Source organism: Panthera leo, chromosome A2, assembly GCF_018350215.1.
Source record: "Panthera leo isolate Ple1 chromosome A2, P.leo_Ple1_pat1.1, whole genome shotgun sequence".
In the NCBI taxonomy this organism is placed as follows: domain Eukaryota; kingdom Metazoa; phylum Chordata; class Mammalia; order Carnivora; family Felidae; genus Panthera; species Panthera leo.
The window spans coordinates 161504370-161518789 of record NC_056680.1 but is presented as its reverse complement, the minus strand read 5'-3'; positions in this window follow the sequence as shown (position 1 = coordinate 161518789).

Below are 14420 nucleotides of genomic sequence, written 5' to 3'. Positions count from 1 at the left end.
GCGATCCTCAAAGAGATTGCAAAGACAAGGAAATTGTAGCCTGCTATGTAGCCAAGCAGATGCAGCCCACTGCATATGTGGTCAGGATAAACTGTAACTATTCCTCAAGTAAGAAGACTTGACTGTATTATTTGTTAGACACAGTTCACCCTAAATTCACCTGGTAATTTGGAGGACCACCTGTTAGCTAATTGCCTTTATCCAAAGGGAAAGTAAACTTCTCCAATCCATCCTTCAGATAATAGGAAGCACAGCACTGGGTAAGGTAAAAAGTAAATGCAAAACCGATTCCTCTGTGGGGGGTGGTAAAGGGGGTTGATTTGCACAAGAGGTGCTAGAAACAGTTCAGTGACAACATAAGAAGTCATGAGAGGCCATAGCTTGTGTATTTCTGACACCCACAGCCTCTGCTGCCATTAGCCTTGGGGAGACGTGCATGTATACATTTTTTCATCTGCAAGTTTAACGCAGTGAATAAGTTCTGTGTAGACAGAAGGCAAGAAAGACAGCCATGGGAGGTGAGAGCTAGAAAGATCTCAGAGCTCATCCAGAAGTTTTTCTTCTTCTTTTCTTCCCTTTCATTTTACAGATAAGGAGACTGATGCCCAGAGTAGAGGAATGCCACTCACAAAATCACATGGTTAATTTTACTATACAGTGTAAAGTATGCATCAAGATTATTTTTTATTTCAAATCGATGCCATCCATCCCCATGTCTTGAAAAGATTATCCTATCTCTTTCTCTTTCTCTCTCAATTTTTGTAAAAATTGCCAAGAATTTATTGGTCATATTTCCATTGGTCTGTTTCTGGACTCTATTCTGTCCCACTGATCCATATGTATGGTAACCTTTACTAATACCTTGCAGTTATGATGCGTATAGATTTATAGCAAATCCTGCAATCAGAGAGTGTGAATCCTCCAACTTTTTCTTATTCAAAATAGTTTTTGTTCTTTGTTTTTTCATATAAATTTTAGAAGCAGCTCGTGAACAAAAAAATCCCACTCAGATTTTGATCAGGATTGTATTGCTCTATAGATGAAATTGGGGAGAATTGACATCTTAATGATACTGAATTTTCTTATCCACAAACGAGATATCTCCCCATTTATTTAGGTCTTCTGTGATTTTTCTCACCAACATAGTTTTCAGCATAAAAATCTTAGGTTTATCCCAAAGTAGTTCATGGTTTCTAATGCTATTACAATAGTACTGATTATTTAATTCTAATTTCCAATTGTTCATTGCTAGTACACAGAAATATAATCAGTCTTTGCACATTGATCTTGCATTATCATACCTTGCTAAGCTGATTCATTAGTCCTAGAATATTTTTTTTCCCCTCTTTGGGATTTTCTGCATAGATAATCACATCATCTCTGATGAAAGAGAGCTTTATTACTTCCCTTCCAGTTTTTATCACATTTCTTTTCCTTGCCTTGGTTCACTGGCTGGATGTCCAGTATGATGATGAACTGGAATAATAAGGAGGGACATACTGGCCTTTTCCTCACCTTAATGGGAAAGTATCCAGTCTTACGCCTTCTGTATTCTTTTTTTTTTTTTTTAAATTTTTTTTTCAACGTTTTTTATTTATTTTTGGGACAGAGAGAGACAGAGCATGAATGGGGGAGGGGCAGAGAGAGAGGGAGACACAGAATCGGAAACAGGCTCCAGGCTCCGAGCCATCAGCCCAGAGCCTGACGCGGGGCTCGAACTCACGGACCGCGAGATCGTGACCTGGCTGAAGTCGGACGCTTAACCGACTGCGCCACCCAGGCGCCCCTCGCCTTCTGTATTCTTACTGACTTTCTGTCTATGTGTTTTACCCAATAGTAAGAAAGGAGGTTAAAGTCTCCAAGTATACTTTTGGATTTGTCTGTCCTTTTGATTTGTGTCGCCTTTGCTTCATGTATTTTGAAGTTTTAGGTGCATGTGTTTTTAGGACTGTTATGTCTTCCTGGTAAATTGACATATTTATCCTTCTATAATGTCTGTCTTTATCTTTAATAGTATTCTTTGTTTGTAGCCTACCTTTCTATTGATATAGTGATTCAGCTTTCTTTTCATTAGTGTTTTCATGGTATTTCTTTCCCCATCCTTTTGCTTTTAACACATCTATATTGTTGTGGTAGAAAGAATTCTAAGATGGGCCCCAAGATGCCCCTGCTACTGGAGCACAAGACCGGGACTATCCCCTCCCCTTGAGCATGGGCAGACCTGTGAATAGGACGGATGTCACTTTACATGGCAGAGGTGAAGGCATTCTGTCATGTGATTAAGGTTCCTAATCTGTTGGCTTTGGGTTAGTCAAAGGGGGATTATAGGGGAGCCCGGGTGGCTCAGTCTGTTAAGCGTCTGACTCTTGGTTTCAACTCAGGTCACGATCACATGGTTTCATGAGTTGGAGCCTCCCATCTGGCTCAGCGTTGACAGTGCAGAGTCTTCTTGGGATTCTCTCACTCTCTGCCCTCCCTCACTCGCACTCTGTCTCTCTCTAAATAAACTTTAGAAAAAAGGGGGTGGGGTGGGATTATACCAGGTGGGCCTGCCTAATCAAAAAATATTCAAAAGCAAGAGATTCTCCCACTGGAGAGAATATCCATATTGAATATCCATATTGAGAACTGCCTATCAAGAGGGGCAGCCAGGGTGACCCTCTGGGAGGAAGAACTCAGTCCTACAACCACAAGCAACTCAATGCTGCCACCAACTTGAATGAATTTGGAAAAAGGCCCTGAACTCCACAGAGGACACCACTGAGCAGTTGACTCCATGACTGAAGCTTCGAGCAACTCTGAGCACAGGACCCAGTCAGGCCTTGCCTAGACTCCAGACCCCCAGAGACGGAGCCAATAAGCGTATGTTGTTTCAAGTTGCTAAGTTGGAGGTCATTTGTTAGGCACCGATAAAAAAGTAATGCACTTGTTATATTTATAGTGAGTTTCTTTTAAATAGCATGTGTTGGCCTTGCTTTTTAATCCAATCTTACAGTCCCTGCTTTTTATTCTGGGATGTTTAGACCATTTATCACAGTCTACATGGAAGTAGTATTAGACCACTTCACATGTCGTTTAAGGAACTTACACTAGTGTACTTACAACTTCTGTCTCCTGGGTGTTGTCATATGCCTGACTTTCACATACGTTGTAGGTTCCTCAATACACTATTAGTATATAGATATCCATAGATATAGATCAAAATCTTTCCACATTTGCACTTTGTATCTGGCATCTAATCATATCCTACCTTATAGTTCCACTAGCTCCCAGGAATATACACACAATAATGTGCAGTATTTATTATTGTGAATAATACCTGTGGAGTATGTATGAGTGTGAAATGTATCTGTTTATGAAATCTTTTTTTTTAATTCATGAGTATTTACTATTACTAAAAGTTACCTCTTGGATTTGATGATTCTGTATCACAGTTTTATGGAATTTAACCTACAAAGTGGTTTCATCATATTATTTCATCATACACGAAAGCTATCAAGATGAACATTAATGTGATCATGTCAATAAAGAAACGGAACCCCTTTTGGCCCCACCTCTTGGAGCAGGTGCATAGGGATGGCTCTGAGACAGACACAAGTCCGGTGCCACGTGCCACACCCTGCTCTCTCTGCTACTCCTTCTAACACGCCCTCGCGATGTCCCAAGTAGGGCTTTTTACCCGTGGGTGTCGAAGCCTTCCTTTGATTTAAGCATACATTTCCGTATGCGAATTTAAAAGCCATTAATACTTATATTTACTTTAAAACTCATTTCTATATGCAAACAAGACAGAAACAAACAACAATTGGAGGGCGTGTGTGGACACGTGTGCACAAGACAACGTGAAATGAAAGAATGACGGGTTAAAGTCAGCCCCACAGTGAGTGCTCATGCACACGCAGCCCTGGAGGCAGAGCTGGGGACAGCGGCCGTCCCCCCATCCCCGGCCCCCTCCCTGCTGCCCTGCGGGTTCCCGAGTTGCCGGGTTACCGAAGGGATCCCGCATGGCTCAGAGCCCCCATGTGAGCCCTGCAGGGCTGCTGAGGACCCTAAAGACGGCGATTAATGGCGGACTTCCGCCCAGAGGCACTTCACCGAGCCCAGCTCACTGCAAGGGCCACCGGGGCCCTCAGACCTCCTGACCCAGCTCACCACAACCCCGAAGTCCAACGTGCCACCCCCCCTCTGGCGCCCCAGGAACTAGTGGCATCTAAGCACAGTCGTGCGCGGGCCCTTCTAATCCACGTGGAACTGGGATGGCCCTAGGGGTCCCCCACCTTCTCCACGTGGAGCTGCCCCCCACTTCCCGCCAACACCACCTTCCTTCCAGCCCCTGAACCCTGGGCCAGGTGAGTAGGTGCCTCCTGTTGCAACCACACCTCCGGACTAGAGCATGGCTGATTTGAAGAGAGGAGCCAACTTCCTTGAAAGTGTTTTGTCACATTCTGACAGAGCAATAAGGAAACCCTTTGGGTTTGGTTACACAACCTAAGGATGGCATCTGATTTTCTAATGATGTGGCGGTCAAGCACTTTCATGGGCTGGCCTTCCCCCATTGAACTCCATGGGACCACCATAGCAGTGGAATGTCGGGGTCTGAGGCTTTCCACCAGTGCACCTGTGGCTCCCTCTTTCTCCATTGTGTGAGACGACCTCTGGGTTTTGTTTTGTTTAGTTTGTTTGTTTTGTTTTTTTTGCATAGTAATCTATTTGAGAAGCACAATGAAGACATTACCCAAATTTCGACTTCACTTTGGAAAGACATCAGCCATAATAAATGCTAGAAACTTGGGAACTGTGTTATTTTCACTATAGTTATTTCTCTTTTTTGGCAGTAAATTATTGTAAAGGAAATAAACTGATGTATCAGAAGTAGACATTAATATGTATGACCCTGACATCACTTTCACTGGTGATAATAAAACATCCAAGGGTCACAAAGGGCTAGATCTAGCTGGGTATAAGAACTAGGACAGTATTAAGGAGGGTCAGTGTCTGCTTTGGTCTGAATGTTTGTGTCCCCCAACATATTTCATATATTGAAAATTTCGTGCCCAAGAGGATGGTTTTAGGAGCTGGGGCCTTTGGAAGGTGAGTCAGTCAAGAGGGTAGATCCCATATGACTGAGAATTATGCCCTTCTGCCAGTCTTAACATTCTTAAAGAAAAGGAGGTCTTTTCAGCTATTAAAGATTAGATGGCAGGAAGAGGATGAAATTTTCATACAAGGCTTAGTCTAGCCTCAGTTGGTATCTCTGACCCAAGTTTCTGTTTCTCCTCTCTGGAGGGTCATGAGAGAGGTGAGTAAAATAGCTAGATATTATGTGGAGAAAAGGTTACAACAAGGTACGGTGCTATGGGCCCTGGACCTGGTTAGGTCAGTAGTCAACTCTGTGATCTGCCTAACTCACTTACAGTTTCTGGAGTCAACTCTCCTTGTGTGTAGTGAGGGGGTTCATTTAATCTAAAGCTAATGTTCGGGGGTCTGATTTTTACCCAGTCTTGCCAGTTAAACACTCTAGTGAAGATACCTAACTCACGGCCCTTCACCTTATCCCCACCCCCTACCTTACCCAGATTTATTGAGATTTACTTGAAATGCAACACTGTTTAAGTTTAAAAGGTGCAATGTGTTGATTTGATTCACTTCTATATTGCAAAATGATTGCCACTATAGTATTATTAGCTAACACCTGTATCACATCACATCTTTACCATTACTCTTTTTTTGAGTGAGAACATTTAAGATCATCTACTCTCTTAGTAACTATTAATATATGATACAGTGGTATGAACTATAATCACTGTGCTGCACATTAGATCCTCAGAATTTATTTGTCTTATAACTGGAACTTTGTACTCTTTGACCAATGTCTCCCCATCCCCCCATCCTCCAGCCCCTGGTCACCACCATTCTACTCTTGATTTCTCTCTCCATTTCTATCAGTTTGGCTTTATAAAATTCCATGTAAAAGTGATATCATACAGTATTTGCTTCTCTCTGTCCTACCTATTTTGCTTACGATAATGCCCTCAAGTTCCATATCAAGTTCACATATATGTGCATATCATATATATGTATATATGTGCATATATACATATATATGTGCATATATACATATATATATATATCTTTTTTAACCATTCATCCATAGGTGGACACTTAGCTTGTTTACATATCTTGGCTATTGTGAGCAATGCTGCAGGGAGCTTGTGAGTGTAGATATTTCTTTGAGATCCTGCTTCCCTTTCCTTTGGAATAATACCCAGAAGTGGGATTGCTGGATCACATGGTAATTTTACCTGTAATTTTTGAAGGACCCTCCTTACTGTTTTCCACAGTGGCTGTGCCAATTTGCATTCCCATAAACAGTGCACAAGGCTTCCCTTTTCTCCACATCCTCCCTAATGCTTGTTACCTCTTGTTTTCTTGATGATAGCCATTCTAACAGGTGTGAAGTGACACGTCATTGTGGTTTTGATTTGCATTTCCCCTGATGATGGTGACACTGAGCATGTCTTCATGTACCTATACGCCATATGTATGTCTTTGCAAAAATGCCTATTTAGTTCCTCTGTCCTTTTTTAATTGAATTGATCATTATTTGCTATTGAATTATATGAGTTCTTTATATATTTTGGATATTTATCGAATATATGATTTGCAAATATTTTCTCCCATTCAGTGGGTTGCCTTTTTGTATTGTTGATGGTTTCTTTTGCTAGGCAGAAGCTTTTTAGTTTGATGTAGTCTCACTTGCTCATTTTGTCTTTCATTGCCTTTGCTTTTGGGGTCAAATCCAAAAAAGTATTGCCAAGACTGATGTAAAGGAGCTTACCCCCTATGGTACTCTAGGATTTCAAGCCTCTTAGATTTACTGAGACTAATTTTATGGCCTACTGGTTATATTTAGGAGAACGTTCTTTGTGTACCTGAAAAGAATGCATATTCTATTTCGTTGGGTAAAGTGCTCTAGTGTTAGGTCTAGTTGGTTTATCTATGGGTCACATCTTCTGTTTCTGTTTTGACCTTCTGATTAGCTGTGGTACGCATTGTTCAACATGGACATTGAAGTCTACAGCTTGTTGTTGAATTGTCTATTTCTTCTTGACGTCTGTTATTTTTTGCTTCCTGTGTTTTGGGGCTCAACTGTGAAGTTCATGTGTGTTTATAATTATTACATTTTCAAATTCACTGAATCTTTGTTCTAACCATTCAAATCTATCGTTGAGCCCCACTAGTCAAATTTTCATTTGTTATTATATTTTTCAGCTGCAGAATTTCTATTTTGTTGTTTAAAAAAGCAATTTCTGTATTCTTATGGACACACAGACAGCAGCAAATCAAGGCCTAGAAAGGCAGAAAAGGAATCAGTATCCAGATTCACTACCCATGTTACCTAAAATGCCCAGTTTTTAATAAGAACTGAAAGACGTACAACAAAACCGGAAGGTGTGACCCATATAGTGGAAAAACTCAGGCCACAGGAATTGCCTGGCAGAGGCCCTGGATATTGAATTAAAAGACAGGGCTTCCAAGCAGGAATTCTATATTGAAAGAACTAAAGGAAATCACACTTAGAGAAGTAAAAAAGGCTACAGAGACAATATCTCATCACCATTGATTCAAAAATGACATTTGACAAACCTGACACCCTTTCATAATAAAACCCCTCAACAAACTAGAAATGGAAAGAAATGCCCATAACTCAGTGAAGGGCGTCTGTGAAAACTTCCACCACTGGTACCATACTTGATGAAAGACTGAGAGCTTTGCCCCAGTGATCAGAGATAAGACAAGGATATCTGCTCTGGTCGCTTCACTGCAACTTTGTGCAGGGGGTTTGCGTGTTTGGCTGGACTCTCCTGGTGAAGTCTGCTTCCCCTGCAGGGTGAAACCTCTGGTGTCTGTCCTCAGAGGGTGCAGCCTGGGTCTGCACAGTAGTCTTAGCCCCACTGTGTGCGTCTTTCCCTAACCACTCTGTCTGTTCATACTATGCCCAGCGGTTAAACCTACTGACCGCCAGCTGATTCCTCCTAAGATACTGCTCTCTTGCTGGAAGGCTGAGGGAATAGGGAGTCCCAGCTTCTTAGCCATACCTGCCAGAATGCAGTTCTTACTACTATTTAGTAGACGTTTTGTTTTTTTGAAATAGTCTTTCTTCATTTGCTGAATGATCTTAGAACAACTTTAAGAGACTTTAATATATTTTAAAAAATATGTACGTTGCACCACTTATGGCTGTCCCACCAGTACTAGGTCTGTAGGGTTCCTCCAGGGCATATGGAAGCCTGTCCTAGTTTTGGGTCAAACTCTGGCCACATTGCCAACACTCCCCTTCTTCCTTCCTGCTGGCTGCCTGGAGTTTGCCTCGTTTTGCCTTCCCCTTGTGGTGTCTTATTATAGTTAAACGAAACAGCGTCAAAAGGGAGTCAGGCAGCAGTTACCACCGTCTTACAGACAGCCGTCTTTAAACGGAGTCCCGCTGTCCTACTAATTACAGATATGGTGAACTTGCAGAGGGTGAGAGAGACGCTGGCCTCTCCCTGTATTTCCAAAGAGTCGTTTATATTCTTTCACAGCTTGGACATGAGTCATTTCAGTGCAACTTTCACGTTCTATATCTTCCTGATAAATAAATAATAGTCAAAATAATAAGGCTGCTCGGTTGTTTGTTAGTTATTTATGTTTTGAGCGAAAAATTTTTTAAAAGTTGGGAGGACCTGGGTGGCTCATTTGCTTGAGCATCTGACTCCTGGTTTCAGTCCAGGTCATGATCTCACTGTTTGTGAGTTCAAGCCCTGTGTCGGGCTCTGTGCTGGCAGGGAGTGTGCTTGGGATGATCTCTCTCCCTCTTTATCTGTCCCTCCCCTCCTCACTCTCTCTCTCTCAAAATTAATAAATAAACTTTAATCAATCAATCAATCAATCAATCATTCAATGAACAAACAACCAGTAGAAAAATTGGTCAAAATTTTGGAAGATAGCAGCATCCGTGTGCACCTGTTCTAATAAAGAGCAGAACTGACTTGTTCAGCCCACGTCAGGGTCAAAAGATCTAGCTGCTGTGCTTGCTTTGAATGGGTCCTGGTTGGAGATCCCCAGGAAGATGTCCACCTCATCCTCAGGCCAGCACCAGCCTGGGGAGAGATGGGAAAAGTATCCTGTGCAGAGGCCAGTGAGATCTCCATGGTGGGGTTCCTCCTTGGCCCTGCCTTCCTGCCCCAGTCCCTTTTGAGCACATGAGCAGCCACAAATGAGAAGACATGAACCTGTGGCCTTGCCTTTGTGGCCTGATGAGGAAGACAGACTCGGGAGAGGTGAGGCAGGAAATTGCTGGGGTTGAAGTAAGATGTATGTTTTTCTGTGCATGAGTGAATTTACGAGAAATCACCCTGTTGCCCATTTCTTGAAAATGCAAGGGACTGTGGGAAACAATAACAGAAAAAACTGTGCTGTGATATGGTGCCATAAATATAACAGTCTTTCCTTTATCCCTCGTTAAAGATTTACTTACCGTGTTTATCATTTGTAATAAAGCACTCGAGACACTCCACAAAGATATGAGTGAAGCAGTAAAAGATGTCAAGTTGAAACCCAAAGAAAGAAATGAAGGTAACAGCAGAAACCGTGCCAACTTTGTTGTAAATCCCAGAGAGGGCAGATCACTGAATGCTGTCAGCTGGTCCTGGCAGCCTGTGAGTTCTTTCCCTGACCCCCATTCTCCCAAGCCGCCTCTTCCACCATTGGTACCGAGGAATGGCTAAGAATCCAGGGGCCATCCAAGCAAAGGCTGTGGGGTTTGGAGGCGTGGGACTGGAAAGTCTAGGCGGATGAGTGAGGAAGGATGCTGTGTGTGTGGAGAGTAGCAGAGAACTCGGGGTGAAACATGCCTGTGCCTTTGCTTCTTGTGTTCATGGCTGTTGGTGCTGGCTGGTAAATAAAGGTGATGTCCATAACCATCTGTAAGTGTCCATTACTCTGATGGCCCAGGGACACCAAAGCCCTGGGAAAGAAGGTCCATACTCGTATTCACACCTGGGTCCTCCAGCCGGGAGTCTTGGGACTCGGCCCTCCTCAGGGTCTCCCTTTGGGGGCCACAGGCCCCTGTTCCACCTGGAGATTTATACCTACAGCCAACCAACACCTGAGAAGTTGTGTGGGTAAGTGGGCCCAGGCTCATGAATCATGCCGGGGGGGGGAGGGGCGCAGAGTCTTGGGATTCGTCCTCACTGGGAGAGGCCCAGATAGTCTCGCATGATGCTGTTCTGTAGGAGGCATTGACTGAGACAATCTGGGACTTCTTATACATAAAGATACTGGGGCACATGGGGATTGCGGTTTTGTGGGGTCTGTTTGTGTTTGGGTTTTCTCCAAGCCATAGATCTTGATCGAGGCAGAATCAGGCCCACACACTTTTCCTCTGACTGATTTTCATATATTAAGGAGACATTTTTGCTGATTAAGACAAAATAGTCCTTTTGTACGGTGTTGGTATTCTGTAAGAGTGAGGAATTGATTCTTGCTGCTGGGACTGGGGTCTGCTTTTACCTGTGACCCCCCAGCTCGTGGCGCCCTGACAGTCTGCCTGTTTGCCTTAAGAGTTCAGGAGGCCTTAACCGCACTCCCAGGCCTTAAATTCCTGGTGTCTCTTTAAAAGAAACAATTGTTAGTTTTTGTTTTGGTGTTGTATAATTGTTTCCAAAAAGAAAATTCTTTAGAGGACTGAAATCTAAATTCTGAGAAAGCCCCAAGCTCTCTCTCATCAGGGAGACCTGGGGTCTATCTGGGCCAGAAATGTGGCGGGAATGAGGAAGAACGTAGTGTAGAAGATTTGCCCTGTTCACACCGTGCCACAGAAGGGGAGACCTTTGGGTTTCTCAGAGGATGGGACAAGAAAGCAGGCAGGGGCAAGGTGGAGGGGACATACTGGATGCCTAGCACTGCACGACAGGTCGTCCAAACTCCAGTTGAAAAAGCTGAGACATGGATTGTGTGGTAGCTCTTGGAGTCCAAAGTCAAGATGCCCGCAGAGGCGTGCGCTCTCTGAAGCCTTGAGGGGAGGACCTTGCTTGCTTCTTCCTGGGCTCTGCTGGCAGCTGGCCATCTTGGTGCTCTTTGGCTGGCGATAAGCCACCACTCTCTTTCCTCACGCATTTCATTAGAAGCAGCAAGGAGAAACCAGGCCACACCTTCCACACTGTTCTCGGAATTCTCCTCAGCTAAATATTCAAGTTCATCACTTACATGGTCTACTCTCCACCCAGCAGCCCACCTCAGTTTAGCCTGCCTCCCTGCCCCCTGCCCCCTGCCCCCTTCCATTTATAGCAAGTGCCATCGTCCCTCCAATGTCCAGCAGCGTGGTCCCCACCTCTCTCTGGGACCTCACCAGAAAGTGACCTTGATGTTCATCCTACCACCGACATCCTCTAAGGGCAATCTAAGCCTTTTTTATCAAGTACCTCAGAATTCTTCGAGCCTCCATGCATTACTCAATTTTGAAACGACTCCTACATTTTAAGTAATTACCAGAGCAGGACCCTGCTTCTTGGCCTTAAAATCTATATTAGTTCCCCCAGGAGCTGCTGTAACAAATGACCACAAACTGTTGCTTAAAGAGCAGAAACTTACTGTCTCATTGTTATGGCTACTGTCTCACTGGCACAGGCTACAAGTGCCAAACCAAGACGTTCCCAGGGCCATACTCTCCATGAAGTCTCTGGGGAAGGATCCTTCTTTGCTGTGTCTTAGCTTCTGGTGCTGGCTGTCGTGCTTTGTTCTTTGCCTTCTAGGTGCTTCACTCCAATCTCTGCCTCTTTTGTCACACAGTGTTCTCTGTGTGTATCTCTGTGTAAACTTCCCTCACTCTGAATGAAACAATTCCAGGCATTGGAGTAGGGCTCAACCTTAACTTAAAGACATGACATCACAGAGACCATGCTCCAAAGAAGGTCACATTCTCAGGTACCAGAGGTTAGCCCTTCTTTAGAAGGACACAATTCAACCTACAATATGGTAAGAGAGGGACAGTGTGTGCAGTGTGAGGGTACAGTACCCCTGATCTCTTCCTCTCCAGTCCTCGTTGCAGTTACCAGGTTAAGCCCATTGGGATAGTTTTCTTAGGTCTCTGCTTCTTGGAAATCTACTGCCTAGGGCTTAGAATCCACATTCCTTGGCCTGGTATTCAACAGTCATTATAATCAGTCTCAACTCCTCTTCCAAGAATGAGATTTTTCTAGATATGATTGTTCCCGTTAATATCCATTTTATACTTTTGTAAGAAACGAAGGTGATAATGATATGGAGGTCAGTGCCTGGGACGCAGTAGGCCCTCAGTAAAGGCTGGTAATGATTCCTGCACTCCAAATGGTTAGCTGTTCTCTGCCTGTGTCCAGTGTTATTTCCACCTCCAAGGCTTGGATCATGTTATTTCTCCCTCTCTTTTTATCTGCAGTTTTCAAAAAAAGCAAACTCATGACTCCTGGGTAAGTATAAACACATCAAAGATTTGGCTCAACTCATGGCTTAACTAGAGAACCAGTTTGATTCTATAATTGGTTCAAAGTTCCTTTGGGTGGCTCAATCAGTTAAGCGTCTGACTCATGATCTCAGTTCAGGTCTTGACCTTAGGGTCTTGAGTTTGGGCTCCATGCTGGGTGTGAAACCTAGTTAAAAACAAGCAAATAAGCAAAGAATAAAACAAAAAACATAAACAAACAGAAACACAAAGTTCATTTGAAATCAAGGGTTGATGTGTTCAAGAGAGTAGTAACATGTAATTTTTGAGTTGGATATTCCACCAGACAGAAAATTCGCTGAGTATCTCCAAGGCAGAGATGTGCAAAAATTCTCTCTGTCCTTAAAGTGTTGTAAAATATCACAGCGGATCATCAAGCACAGCACCACACAGAATAGAACACTCCTGTAATCTCTCTTGCCTATTTCTAAGTTTTGGATCATTTTCATAGCGTTCTCTACTTTGTGATCATAAACAGTCTCCAACAAGTATTGTTGATCCTAGAAGATTGTTTTTACTATGCATGGCCTGATTATTTATACAGATGCAGCAAGAATCTTAATTAACTGGAAAAGCCTCCTTGAGTTTGCTCGGGAACTCTAGAGCCTAATCATATTAAGCAAGTATCAATTCCAAAGCATAAGCTTCCTTTGGAAAATTTCAACATGAATTTTGAATCAGACTTTTCAAAGCCCCTGCCATTCTTCTATCCTAGGAGTAGGAAACCAAGGCCCAAACACTTTCTCCAGTAAACTTTGCATGCTGTACCCATAAATCTCAGTGAATTTCTCTCTTCCTGAGGTCTCCAAAATTTGCCTGGGTTTCTGGACTACCTGGGACTGGACTTCCTTACTTCCAGAGATTGGGATCCTGGAAGCTAGACATCATATTAGTTTTCTTATGAAGGTTTTGGAGACATTAGCTCCACATGTAACACCAACAATTGCTCCTTAGCAGTGGTCTGATGGTCTTTGATTAAACAACAGTCACTCTCAGATATCATACTGTACATATGGCCTTGCTGCAGAATCGATTTTTCCAATGGTATCTTTGTAAACAAGAGGACAGATTTTTATTAAACCTATGCAAATGGTTCTATCATCATGAAAGTGAATGAAAGTCAGTAGAAGCATTTGTTTCTCAATTTTGAGGGTAGGTGAAGATGAGGTAATATTTAAAGACAGTTGTTGTGGGTTTACAAATACACAGTCTACTAATTCGTTTAAGGAGAAAGAAATAAGGTTTCCACAAATAGCCATACAAGTAGAACATCAAACAGAATGCCATCAATATTCCAAACAAATAACCACAATGGCACACCTTGAATCCGTTCACTCAGTCCTATGTCATTACTTCTCAATCTGCTGGATCTTGAGTCAGTCGTCTGATTTCATGAGGTAGATATGCTTCCAGACTGAGAGTCCCAGTAGCCCTGGCTTTGCTCACTGGCACAGTCTGATCATTGAGTCAGTACTGCCATCTGGGAAACCTGCTCTGAAGAGTCTCTTTGAGGCAACAGTAGTTCAGAGCACGTCCTACAGTTTTTCCCCTGAAGCTCCAAGACTGTGACCCTCTGGTGAAGACACAAATTCTGATTGGTCACTTTTGGCAGATCTTCAGAGAAGCCTTCGGAGGAAGCAGAGACCTGTTTGAGAGAAGGACTGAAAGGTTGTGGTTCATAACCGAATATAACATCGTGGAAGACAGTAAAAGGCTCTTTGGGGGGCATGGTCTTTATTTCATGAGGGTTTGGTCAATGTTTCCTTTGAGGGATTCAGCCCCAAGTGCACTGTCACACCTAACACCTATATCTCTTTTGTGACATGGCTGCCATTATTGTGTAAGAGGCAGCTCTTCTTGCACATCCGTGGAGCCAGAAGACCATTTCATTAAAGACATGTGA